General features: G+C 38.9%; 1 long non-coding RNA gene across 4 annotated transcripts in view; it reads right to left on the bottom strand.

Annotated features, from left to right (window-relative positions):
- Nucleotides 1–3,224: 3,224 nt before the first annotated feature.
- Nucleotides 3,225–13,860, bottom strand: part of LOC147107399 (uncharacterized) — a 71,791-nt gene continuing 61,155 nt past the window's right edge. For 3 of the 4 annotated variants that reach the window (XR_015080786.1, XR_015080783.1, XR_015080784.1), the window contains 2 exons: nucleotides 9,671–9,761; nucleotides 3,225–3,439 (listed from right to left, as the gene is read on the bottom strand). This is a non-coding gene — a long non-coding RNA (uncharacterized LOC147107399). Of the gene's footprint in view, nucleotides 3,467–9,670; nucleotides 9,762–13,860 lie in introns of all 4 variants that reach the window. The other variant, XR_015080785.1, reaches the window with a different exon arrangement.

Genomic DNA, 13,860 nt, shown 5'->3' with positions numbered 1-13,860 from the left:
TGTTCTTTGATGTAATGTTTTCCTGACTGACCTGTTTGGACACCATTTACACCTTTGATTGCTGTGATTATCTCTCTGCCGAGGTGTGATAAATGGCAGTTAGAAAGATTACCTGTAAACATCTGACATTATTCTCTGACTATATAAGCTGTGTTTTTATGCATCTCTCCACTTCACCTGACGAAGCACCGGCGCTCCGAAAGCTTGTGATTTCAAATAAAGCTGTCGGACTATAACCTGGTGTTGTGTAATTTCTTACATTTGTCCACCCCAGTCCAACACCAGCATCTCCACACCATATTTAATTTCAGTTCCTCTTTGCCATCCTAATTTTTTGACTTCTCTAATCCCTTTGTATTCTTTTATCATGCACTCCTCTGGTATCCACGTACTTAATGTATGCCTCTTTCCTTACCCTCAATTGTTTTTTTGACCTATCAGTTTAACGTCAGTTGTGCGGAAGTTACTGGAAACCATTAAGGACAGAGTAACTGAGCACTTAAACAAGTATGAGCTGTTCAGAGAGTCAGCACAGATTTGTGAAGGGTAGGTCATATCTGACTAATCTAGTTGAAGTTTTTGAGGAAATCACTAAACATGATGGACATGGTAAACATAAGGGAAGGAGGAAATCGTGGAGGTGCTGGCCATAATCTTCCAATCCTCCTTAGATACAGGGGTGGTGCCAGAGGACTGGAGAATTGCAAATGTTACACCCTTGTTCAAAAAAGGGTGTAGAAATAAACCCAGCAACTACAGGCCAGTCAGTTTAACCGTGGTAGTGGGGAATCTTTTAGAAACAATAATCAGGGACAAAGTTAGCAGTCACTTGGACAAGTGTAGAATAATGAAGGAAAGCCAGCACGGATTTATTAAAGGCAAATAGCGTTTAACTAACATGATCAAGTTTTTTTGATGAGGTAAGAGGGTTGATGAGGGCAATGCGGTTGATGTGGTGTACATGGACTTCCAAAAGGCATTTGATAAAGTGCCACATAATAGGCTTGCCAGCAAAGTTGAAGCCACTGGAATAAAAGGGACAGTGGCAGCATGGCTACAAAATTGGCTAAGTGACAGGAAACAGAGTAGTGGTGAATGGTTGTTTTTCGGACTGGAGGAAGGTATACAGTGGTGTTCCCCAGGGGTCGGTACTAGGACCACTGCTTTTCTTAATATATTAATGACTTGGGTGCACAGGGCACAATTTCAAAATTTGCATGACACAAAACTTGGAAATATAGTGAACAGGATAGTTATAGACTTCAAGACAGACAGGTTGGTGAAATAACTGAAGTCCCTCATCCCTGGAACCATTTTTATAAATCTTTTCTGCACCCTAAGGCCTTCACATCCTTCCTAAAGTGCAGTGCCCAGAATTAGACACAATACTGCAGTTGAGGCCGAACCAGCGTTTTATAAAGGTTCATCATAACTTCCTTGCTTTTGTACTCTATGCCTCTATTTACGGAGCCCAGGATCCTGTATGCTTTTTTAACCACTTTCTCAACCTGCCCTACACCCGATTTGTGCACATATACCCCCAGGGGTCTCTGTTCCTGCACCCTTTAGTTTATATTGCTTCTCCTTGTTCTTCCTAACAAAATGCATCACTTCACACTTTTCTACATTAAACTTCATCTGCCTCGTGTCCGCCCATTTCACCAGCCTATGTCCTCTTGAAGTCTATCCCTATCCTCCTCCCTGTTCACTATATTTCCAAGTTTTGTGTCATATGCAAACTTTGAAATAGTGCCCTGTACACACAAGTCCAAAAAAGCAGTGGTCCTAGGACCGACCCCTGGGGACCACCACCACCACCACCTTCCTCCAGTCCGAAAAACCACTCACCACTACTCTTGTTTCCTGTCACTTAGCCAATTTCGTATCCAGGCTGCCACTGTCCCTTTTATTCCATGGGCTTCAACTTTGCTGGCAGGCCTCTTATGTGACACTTTATCAAACGCCTTTTGGAAGTCCACGTACACCACGTCAACCGCATTGCCCTCATCAACCCTCTCCGCTACATCAAAAAACTCAATCAAGTTAGTTAAACACAATTTGCTTTTTAACAAATCAGTGCTGGCTTCCCTCAATTAATCCACACTTGTCCAAGTGACTGTCAATTTTGTTCCAGATTATCTTTTCTAAAAGCTTCCCCACCATCGAGGTTAAGCTGACTGGCCGGTAGTTGCTGGGTTTATACTTGCACCCTTTTTTGAACAAGGGCTTTACATTTGCAATTTTCCAGTCCTCTGGCACCACCCCTGTATCTGAGGAGGATTATGGCCAGTACCTTCACAATTTTCATTTTTACTTCCCTCAGCATCCTAGGATGCATCCCATCCGGTCCTGGTGACTTATCTACTTTAAGTACAGCCAGCCTTTCTAGTACCTCCTCTATCAATTTTTATCCTATCCAATAGCTCTAATACCTCCTCTTTCACTATGATGCTCTGAATTTTGCACTAAAGATTTAATTATCCAATAATTCAAATGAAGTAACTTTGAATTAGGGAGTAGTGTACGTGCACTTCATTAAATATTCATTAAAAGCTCAAATGAAGATTTAGAGACATGGATGGCTTTCCGACTTCTAGGGGAAGAAGATAGTAAGGTACATTTGAGGAAGGCTTTTACTGACATTAATTTATAAAGTATATGTGCATGAAAGTGGAGGGGGTTCTAGATAGATGGGGAGTTTATGCTTTGTTGTAGGGAAAGAGATGAGCTAAATATTTATGATCTGATAAATTAAATAGTACAATGTATTATATGGTAACTTTAACACAGGGATCCCCCATCCAGAGTCAGTTATTATTCTCTAACTCCCACAAGAGGAATAATCATCCTGTTGCACATTATCCTTCACAGCAGAATGAGAAGATCTGGAAAGCAGATTTAGAATTGTAATCAAGTCCTCTAGGTTGCACCATCTACTTATATCCCCAGAGAAAGACGAGTGGGTCTATAAAGGAGCTATTCACAGTACTTTCTATTGCTACCAGTTTCAATCCAGCTTATCTTCCATGAGTTCCATGAGCCTCTATCCTCTTTGTAAGCCTCACTTTATCAAATTCTTTTTGAAAATCTAAGTAAATTTCATTTGAAAGCTCAATGTTAGACATTATTTAAACAGTTATAATTATGGTTTTTGAAAGTCAAAAGAATAATGGAAAATAAACTTAAGCAGAATATAAACAAATGACAGACACATTAGAATTAAACAAATTAAAAGGAGGTCTTTCTTTGCCCTTTATTTTCTAAATCAAACAACCATACATGTATAACACATTAGCATTTACTGGTTTGTTATTATACATTTTTTCTATTGTTATTCTTTCTTCTTTGGCCATCGTCACTCATTCCTCTTCTATTTTCTTCCAATTTTATCTGCTCCTTACCTTAATATGGATGAGATTGAGAGTGTGCAGATCTGGAACTGAAGTGGTTACAATTTACCATTAATCTAAAGAAATAAAGTTATAGTTGAAATTATTTTAATATGAAGTCAAATATCCATTATCCCTTCCCTTCCCAGTCAGGGGCAGCAGACAAGCTTTGCAGCGTTATTACATTTTTATTCATGAAAGCTTTGGTGCACTCATTAGAGAAATACCATAAGGAACTCTTAACTGATAATATATTGTTTTATGTTAACAATAATAGGGGCAGTTTGGGTGGATTTAGAATCTTGAAGGATGACATTTAATTAGTAGATAAGAAAATGTTAATAGCAGAATTTACAACAGATTCAACAGCTTGCTTGCAAGACAATTTGTTTAGTAGAAAATTACTATTTTATTGCACAATTAAAAGAATTGGGCATTGAGAAGAATGAATAGTGGCAAAACTGGCTATAAAAGTAGACTGAATGAGCACATGGATCAGTACAGTTAACTGAACAAACAAATTGAAGCAACTTCCTCTTTTCATTTTCTTAAGCTCAGTGATATCAAGTAGTCTCACACATTACTATAAGAACATTCTGGATTTTCCACGACTTGATATTCGACAGCACTGTGATGTTATGGAACAGGGTTGGTGGTGGTTTGGCAAACAGTGAGGAAGAATGCAGGACTACAGGAAGACAGACAAGTGGATTAAGTATGCGGCAATACATTTTGGGGAGTAAAAAAACACAAGGAATGGGAGTACACTTAATGAGAAGACACTGAACGGTGTGGGTGAACAGCAGAAGACCTAGGGGTTGGAATACACAACTCTCTGGAAGGGAGACTGCAGGTAAATAAAGTTATGAAAAGGGCCAATTGAATTTTGGGTTTTATAAATCATAGTACAAGAGTAAAGAAGTAATTATTTATTTATACAAAACTTAAGGCAGAGTTTGAATACTGCATGAGGTTTTGGGTGTTCCATTATATCAAGGACATTAAAGCCACAGTGATCAGTGTAGCTTCACTAGGATGAGGCCAGGGATGGGAAACTATAGTTATGAACAGAAACTTGTGATAACGGAACTGTTTCAACTGTAGCAGCGAAGACTAAGAGGAGATTTAATAGCGGTTTTTAAAATGATTAAGTTTTGATAGAGTGAATATGGTTAGGCAGTCAGTGACGTGGGGTGATAGGTTAGGAGAAATCTTTTTACACACAGGGTTCTTGGAGAATAGGATGCTTAGCCAGAGGCAGTGGTTGAGCTAGAAAATGTTTACTTTTAATTTTGTCCCATTTAAAAGGGAAAAGGAAAGGCAGCTATTCTCTTCTAAATGCTGGAGTAAAATACAAAAAAATCAAAATGATATTTTCACCACTTCTTGCTTTTCAGATCCTTTATAACCAAAAATAATCAGACAGATGGGATTTTAATACAGTGGAGTCCTTTCAACATACCCCATTTCCCAGAAATAAAAGCATGTTTAACATGCTATGACAGCTAGTGGAGCTCAACATACATGTAATGTAGATAGAAAAAAATTGTATACTGCCAACTGCTAATTCTGGTTGTGCCTTTAGGAACACTGCTATAAGCAGGCAAACCTGGGCAATTGTAGCTGCTTATAAACGGCTGAGGTCACTTGTAACTGCTTGTAAACTTGACGTTCCAGGTCAATGACTGGCTTTTTTTCTCTCTTCTTTTTTGAAGAATATCAGCAACAAAATGAGGTCTTGTGTATGTGATGGAGATGTAGTAGCTTTCATTGTTTGTAAAAATATGAATATAGAATTAGCAATATTAAGGTGCATTAAGATTACATCAGATTACTTAGATTTGTGACTAGTATCTCAAATCACAAATAACTAATTTACAGAAAAGTACTAAAAACTTTTCAGCTTAGTGGCAGATGACACAGCAATATCGAGACTCATCACAGTCAGTGAAGTAACCATTACCTTACCTACTGTATATGAATACGGAGGGCTCCTGTGAGACTTCTGTCAGCAGCAGAAGCAGTCAGCCTTGCTCCAGCAGCACAATTAATATTGGGGACATTCACAAGAGCTTAACTCCAATATTTACGTGCTGCTAAGGCACTGCTGACATCAGAAAGTTGGGTTTGCTTTCAATGCTTAGCATTACGAAGCACCAGATGGCAATTTAATATTATGAAAATGAGAAGACATTGTAATGAAATTTACAGATTATGTTCCTGTGTTCATGTGGCAGCACAATATGGCCTGCATCTCCGTACAACTCACAAACCATTATGTGCTGCTAGATCACCACAGAATTCCCATATAAGCTTTGGACAAGAAAAAATCCAACGTAACTCTTTATTAAAAAAAACTTTGTTGCAAGTGTAATTTAACTAAGTATCTACTGAAATAAATGGTGCCATATGACCAATTAACTGCCTCAACACAATGAATGTATGGATCAGATCATATAAATACATTTCTATAGTTAAACTACTTTATTATAATCTTATGAGAATGGAAACCTAGCTAAGAATTTGATGCACTATCAATTGCTACAAAAGACTGGAGATTGAGTAAGTAATAAACAGGCTTTTATTACCAAAGAACAGAGCATGCCTCTTGGGGTTGCCTGGTATCCAAAAGGGCCGGAGGCTTCTGAGCAGCGACCTTTATACCCAGCCATGAGGGTGGAGCCAGGGGCGGAGTCAGCTGAGGCATGCACAGACAAGTACAACAATACTAACAACAGTGGTTTACCACAGAATTACAATGCAGTTGGACAGGAAGAACGCAGTAAGCACCACAAACTGGTCTTAATTTTCTGTTAGTTCCTTGAAATACTATTCAGCCCATTACCCCACAAAAATGTATTGCAACTCCTAGGAGCATGCAAAACCAGCTTTGTATTGTATCAACTTAAACTGCATGATGAATAAAACAAAATGCTGGAAACACACAGGTTAGATAGCACCTGAATTAGAAAGACAGGTTCACTGCCAGTGGAACAATAATCAGTTTCTTTTTTGGATGCTCATTAACTCACTATTTCCAGGATTTTGTTTTTATTTCAGATTTCTTTCCATCTTGCATGAATAAAATAGTATTTATAGAGAAAAAATAATTTCTTTACCAAATAAATCCATTTTCCACTGTAAAAGTATTTTTAAAGGTAAATCTGTGTAAGAAAGGGTGGTACAATATTGTTCTTTTACCTGAAGAGACCCTAGACTCAAATTCAATCCAGACTGAAAATTAAAGTCTCTCCTTCGCTGCCTTGAAGCGTGATATTTGATATGAGTTTAGAAAGCCTCAACCCAGATTTTAGTGGACACAGGAAACCAAAGCACAGAACTGCTCACTAATTAGTACTAAATTGGTAATCCCACCGAAATAGACCAAAAAAGAATGTTGGTTTGAGAAATGGCAAATTCACCAGAGTACAGTATCGAGACTTGGGTTAAGCCCTGTTGTTGGCGAAGTGAGTGCATATAACCGGCAACATATCCAATCCAAGAGTGCTCGATGACGATGATGGGTGCTAAACAGTGGAAGGGTGTTCCATGATTCAGGTTTGACATCTCTCAATTTGCCAAAAATAAATAAAAGTGGCCGAGCTTACAAATGCAATATTGAACTGAAATGGCTACTCTAGCCATACATTAAAAACCTATGCTGCAGCATATTCTAGACCTTGAATTTTACTGAAGGATGCATTTGGGATGGGCAGGGGTGCAGGTGAGAGGGAAACACCCACAGGGATCTCAGTTGGAGGCCTGGGTCTTAGGCCTCCCACTGAGGCACCCAAAGGAATGGTCCTCGGCATAACCTTAGTGCTGGGGAAGGGCTTTGGCAGCTGATGCCAGCGTGCAGAGGGAGGGGCAAAGTTGGGGCTGGGGGAGGCTCAAGAACTTCATGTGTGGCCTGGGGGGAGCACTCCTGCTCCATCAATGGTTCTGTTGATGCTGTAACTGCTTTTAAAATAAATTCTGGTATACATGCAATCACATTTTAAGCCCTATGGCTTCTTTTTGGTCCCCTGGTTCAGCTCACAGCAATGGTCCTTTTGTGGCGGTGGCTGCTTCCAACTATGGTGTGTCCACTCTGGACCCATGCTTATACACCCAAAATAGGCTTTCCCTGCAGACCAAAGTAAGGAAAATCAGTCAGTTCAGAGTTTAGAATGAAGCTGATATTTTATAGGAACTATTTGCAGTGCTGCAAGTAACTATTGGATTTGGAGAACATTAACAGAAGTAATTAGAATTTTGAACAGGCAGTTAAATTAGTGCCTTTATTGACTGGAGTGCTAATTAAAGTGTAACCATGGATTATTTGCAAAGAGGAGAGCAACATTCACATTTATTAGCTCTGCTGTCATGATCATTAGCTGATCTGTTTTATCATAGGTAATGCTACATCCCTGCAACTCCAGCCACCATAGACCTGAACACCTGCAAAAATAACTACAGGCTCTCCAGTCCAGAGATGAGCACTAGCGGCAAAATATAGCAGCTTCAGCAACACCCAGGCCACTCTAGTAATAATAATCTCACTAGAGCATACGACTTTAAAATCAATACACAGTCTGCTGGTTTAAAAGTGCACACCATCAGCACAGGAGCACATTTTAATTGGCCAGGTGTGCATTAATATTAAAGTTGAAGGCATGTTTGACTTCCTGTTGTAGTTGTATGGCAGTTCCAATGGCTGGCGAGTAGGGTGGATGCATGAAGAGTTCAGCTTGCAGATAACTGCTTCAGTGGTAGCTGTACTTGGCCAAAGGAACAATAGAGGAGATTCCTGCTGTGGAGGAGTAATGTAACTGGGTGGGGGTGGGGGGCAAAGGTGGAGCAGCAATCTTCAATATACAGGAAACTTTGGTTTATCCGGAGGTTGTATGTCCGGAATACTCGATCTAACGACAAAAATCAGGAGCCGTTTTCTGTAAGTTTTTTTTTAGATCTCGTTCTTTCCCCCCCCCCCCAGTCAGCCACTGCAAGGTCTGTAGCTATAGCAACAGCTTCAGCTACAGACGCTTGCTGCTGCAGCCGACTCTTTAGAAGCTGTTGCTAAGCATCAGTGTTTGTTGTCAGATACGCAGATGAAAACCTCCGTATGCTTCAACATTAACTTTGTATGTCCGGCAGTTTTGATAGATCGGCAACACGCCGGTCCCGTCAGTGCCGGATATCACAAAGTTTCCTGTAACTGGAGAACTCAATTATCCAACTAGGTGGGGACAGGAGGAAGGAAAGAGTAAAGACAATTCCCCCTCTAATATGGCAGATAGTCAAGGTTCTACCTTAAATTTAATCAGTAGGTATACAGTTAGTGTGTTGAGTAGATTTTGCCCCAATTGCAGCCTCTGCCTTCTCTTGCCATAAATCCAATGGACAGTTTTGATACCTTAACCCTGTCCTTCTTGGTTATGTACAAGAAAAGTGTAAACAGAGTTTGAAGCTAGGTTCCAAATGCCATTTGGAATCATAGTTACGTTTAGGTAGGGGATAAGACTTGCAGTGCAGCATTATCACAAATCCAGGACTATTTTGTTTACTTAAATTTATAAGAACCTAATTATCAATGTCTCCTTTATTGTGATATAGAAATCCTGTGCTAACGCTAATGGCAGGGAAGAGAAAAAAAGAGGAAGAGAAAATTATAGTTAAATACTATGTGAAATAATAGCAGCACCAAGATAAAATCTTGCTCACTCGCCAGTATTTCTGCAACAAGACTAGCAATTAAGATGTAGAGAAAAATACCCTTTTCTCCAGAGGCTGTGGACAAAAAAAAACCAAGTATTATAGCAGTTCTCCAGACTGGGGAGTACAGTTTTCATCTCTTAACTTTCAAAAGACTTACAAGAGTGCAATACAGTTGATGCTAGATAAACACAAACACAAACCTGATCCAAGCATAGTATTTCAAACCAAACCTTGTTTGTTTCTATTATATAGTATACAAGAGGAACGGCAACTGGTTCCCAATTTTTAAACGTCCCAGAAACTAAACATTGCTGCGTAATTTAATCTTAAAAATTTAATCTTCTCTTATTATATATTGAGACAGCTAGATTTATCGGCAGTTCATAGAAATCCTTTTCAGGGCATAATTATGAACATAGTGAAACATTTCTTCATGAACCAACTGTATTGTGTTGTTCTACGGTAAATGTTTATGGCTAAAAACAGTGAAGCAGGACACGCAGTTCACAGTATTAATAAATTGTGTCCAACAACTGAAAACAGTTAAAAAAAAGATAAAAAGGAGACACTCTCATCCTACTCACCAACTCAAATTATGGCCCTTGACAGTCACAGATATCCACAGTCCAGAGCAACCTACCCCTCTAATCAGAGGAAGATATACTTGTGATTGACCTAAAAATTCAGTTAGGGTAGGGGAATGAGGAAGGAAGAGATAGAAAAAGTACTGTTCAATACAAAATATTTTATTTAATTTGGACTAAGTTTTGTAAAAAAAAATGAAATCACACATTAAAATGTGAAACACTGGAATGACAAATAATGGGCTAAATATAGATAGACTGAAGTTACAGTCAACATCATATTTGCGCTATCATTTTTTGAGAAGGTTTTCATTTTACAAGCATTACCTTTTTATAACTGTAGGAGCTGGTTTATAAATATATATACTGGTCTTGGATCCAGCACAGAAGCATTTAAATCAGAGGGAAAAAATGGTCAGGTCATTGAATACTGTACTGCTACAGTACTCAATTTCTGCCACAAGAGGTTCTAAGCAACCTACATAAAATGTAAGTGCCTTCAGTAGAACAACCAATATGCAGCAACAAAATAAGATTACATTTGCAAGATAATTTCTTCAGGTCAAGATCCACAGAAATCAGCACACAACCTCTCACCTATCAAGTGCTCACCATTTGAACAAGAAAAACATTTTGCAAACAAGTATTTCAGTAAAATTTGAATTTTGTTGATCCTCATCGCATTTCCCTCCAGTGCAATCTTCTATTTCTTTTAATTGAGAAAACAAAGTCATACTTTAATTGAGAAACCAAAGTAAAGACCTGTTAGTCTAACATCTGTTATTGTAATCTATAGTTAAGGACAGAGTGACCGAGCACTTGAAGATAAATTTAAGCTCATTAGAGAGCCAACATGGATTTGTAAAGGGTAGGGCATGTCTAACAAACCTAATTGAATTTTTTGAGGAAGTAACTAAAGTAGACAAGGGAATGTATATGGATCTAGTTTATATGGACTTCTAGAAGGCATTCAATAAGGTTCCACTAATAGACTGTTAGCTAAAATTAAAGCTCATGGAATTGAAGGCAAATTATTGACCTGATTAGGAGATTTGATAGGTGGTAGAAGACAAAGACTAGGGATAATGGGTAGGTACTCGAATTGGAAGGAAGTGACTAGTGGTATCCCACAAGGATCTGTGCTGGGGCCTCAACTGTTCACTATATTAATTAATGACTTGGCTACATAATAGAGAGCCATATGTCCAAGATGACACTAAGATTAATGGTATAGTGAGCAGTGTAGACTGGAGCATAAAATTACAAAGAGACATTGATAGATTAAGTAAGCAGGCAAAACTATGGCAGATGGATTTCAACACATGCAAGTGTGAGGTCATCCATTTTAGACCAAAAAAGGTTAGATCAGCATTATTTAAATAGGAAAAAGCGAGCAACAGTGGAGGTCCAAAGAGATTTAGGGTCCACGCACACAGATCACTAAAATGTAGTAATCAGACACATAAAATAATCAAAAAAGGTACTGGAATGTTAGTGTTTATAACTAGAGGGCTTGAATATAAAGGAGAGGAAGTTTTGCTACAGCTATACAAAGCCCTAGTTAGATCACATCTGGAGTACGGTGTACAGTTCTGGGCATCACACCTTAGAAAGGATGTACTGGCTTTTGCAGGAGTGCAGCGCAGATTCACCACTGCATCTACACTGCCTCCTATCTTTGTGTAATCGGCAAATTTGGATATATGGCTTTCTATGTCATCATCTAAGTCATTGATAAATACTGTGAATAGTTGATCCCAAATATTGATCCCTGCGGGGCACCACTAGTCATATCCTGCCAATTAGAGTACCTACCCATTATCCCTACTCGCTGTCTCCTGCCGCTCAGCCAATTTCCTAACCAGGTCAATAATTTGCCTTCAATTCCATGGGCTTCTATCTTAGTTAACAATCTCTTATGTGGAACTTTATCAAATGCCTTCTGGAAGTCCATATAAATAACATCCATAGACATTCCCCTGTCCACTGCTTTAGTCACCTCCTCAAAAAATTCAATCAGGCTGGTCAGGCATGACCTACTTATCACAAATCCATGCTGGCTCTCTCTGATCAACTGAAAATTTGAGGTGTTCAGTCTCCCAATCCTTAATTATAGGGTCCAGTAATTTCCCCGACAACAGATGTTAGGCTAACTGGTCTGTAATTCCCCGGTTTCCCTCTCTCACCATTCTTAAATAATGGAGTGACATGCGCAATTTTCCAATCTAAAGGAACGGTTCCTGAATCGAGAGAACTTTGGAAGATTATAGTTAAGGCATCTGCAATGTTCTTACCTACTTCCTTTAAAACCCTGGGATGGAAACTATCTGGATCCTGGGGATTTGTCACTCTTTAGTGCCATTATTTTCTTCATTACTGTTATTTTACTTGTGTTACTTTTATTGAGTCCCTGTCCCTGATTCAATATTAGTTCCCTCAAGATTTCCGGCAAGCTATCCTCTTCCTCTACTGTAAATACCAACGCAAAGTAATTATTCAACATGTCCGCTGTTTCCTTATCATTGACAATATTACCGACATCAGTTTTTATGGGGCCAACATTGCTCCTGACTCCCCTCTTTTTCCTAGTATAATTGTAAAAATTCTGTGTGTTGATTTTGATATCCCTTGCAAGTTTCTTTTCATACTCCCTTTTTGTGACTCTTTGCTGTTCTTTGTATCTTTCCCAGTCACCAGGATCTGCGCTATTTTTTGCATTTTTGTATGCTTTTTCCTTTAGTTTTATGCTGTCCCTTACCTCTTTAGTAGCTCATTGATTTGTTTTTGACAAGTAGAGCTCTTGCCCTCAGGGGTATAAACTGGCTCTGTATCACATTAAATTAGTTTTTGAACATCTCCCACTGATCTGGTCTCATTTTACCCATTAACAGATTTACCCAGTTTACTGTGGACAGTGTCGGTCTCATCTCGTTGAAATCAGCCTTACCTAAATCTAGAATCTTAGCTGTTTTGTGTTTCTCCCTTACAAACATGCTGTGATCTCACTGAATGGCAAAGGGGCTGAATGGCCTACTCCTGTTCCTATGTACCATACAGGACAACAAGGTTAAAAAAGTAAGTGAAAATGAGGTTAAGTCAGAAAGTAGTGATTATGTGAAGCTAAGAGTGGGGTTTAAAAGATTGAAGGAAGTAAAGAGGGCCTCAGTTCTTAAGTCCTGGGAAAGGATGTGTAGGGTAAAGACTGCCCAATATGTATAGAGAGAGACAAGAGTGAATAAGTGAGATTGAGGCTGAGTGTGGAGTACAGTGACGAAAGAGGATTACTCATCAATCAACAAGCATTTTTCGTGCAAAAGTGGTGCTAGAAATGCCTCCCCAGATATGCAGCAATATTCAAGGATTTAGAGTATAAGTAGTCTTGGATAGACTTAGGTATTTAGAGAGTATAAGAGTTGAGGGGGAAAGCATTCAGCACACAAAAGAAAATCTTGTCCAAGGCTTTGGAAATGTTAAAAAAAAACCTTTAAATGCTGTATACGCTCAGGAAGTGCGTCACAACCACTGAATGACAAGTGCAGTCAGTGTAAGCCAACATAGAACTCCCTGCTCTTCTTCAAATAGTGCAATGGGATTTTTTTTAAATCCATCTGTACCAGTGGAAGGGACCTTGGTTTTAATGTTTCATCTAAAAAAATGGCTAATCTGTCAGTGTGCACTGAAGTATCAGCCTAGATTATGTGCTCAAGTCTTGGAGTGGACATAAACGCAAAACTTTCTAAATCAAAGGCAGAAATGTTACCAATTGAAACAAGGTGACATTCAAGGTAGATGATATCAAAGGCAATGATAGATGATTCACCAAAGTATTGAAGAATACAGCTTTAGGAATATACAACATAGATGTCAGGATTTTTGCTCTTTCTTTTTCTTCATGGAACGGATTTTGAGGTTGTGTATTGTTTAAGTGTATTGTTTTAAAACAAAGGGAATTCGCACAGATTTACAACAATATCACAAGCATTGAAGATATGTAATAAAGCCCGATAAGGCCACTTTGTGGAATGTCACAGCACACAGTCTGTCTCGCACGATTACAACGAAGGCAAATCTGATCCCATTAGCCAGGATGGCCCCCATTCATCCTACCCTAAGGGGGTAGAGAGAGATAGCCGGTTTTATAGACAGGTTCACTTTTGAATCACCAACTAGGGAGGAAGTCAGTGTCACAG

The sequence above is a fragment of the Somniosus microcephalus genome, chromosome 14 (genome assembly GCF_052327205.1).
Source record: "Somniosus microcephalus isolate GS21.2 chromosome 14, FLI_Smic_1.0, whole genome shotgun sequence".
Lineage (NCBI taxonomy): Eukaryota > Metazoa > Chordata > Chondrichthyes > Squaliformes > Somniosidae > Somniosus > Somniosus microcephalus.
The sequence above is the reverse complement of the archived record's forward strand: the minus strand, read 5'-3'. Positions and strand labels throughout refer to the sequence as shown.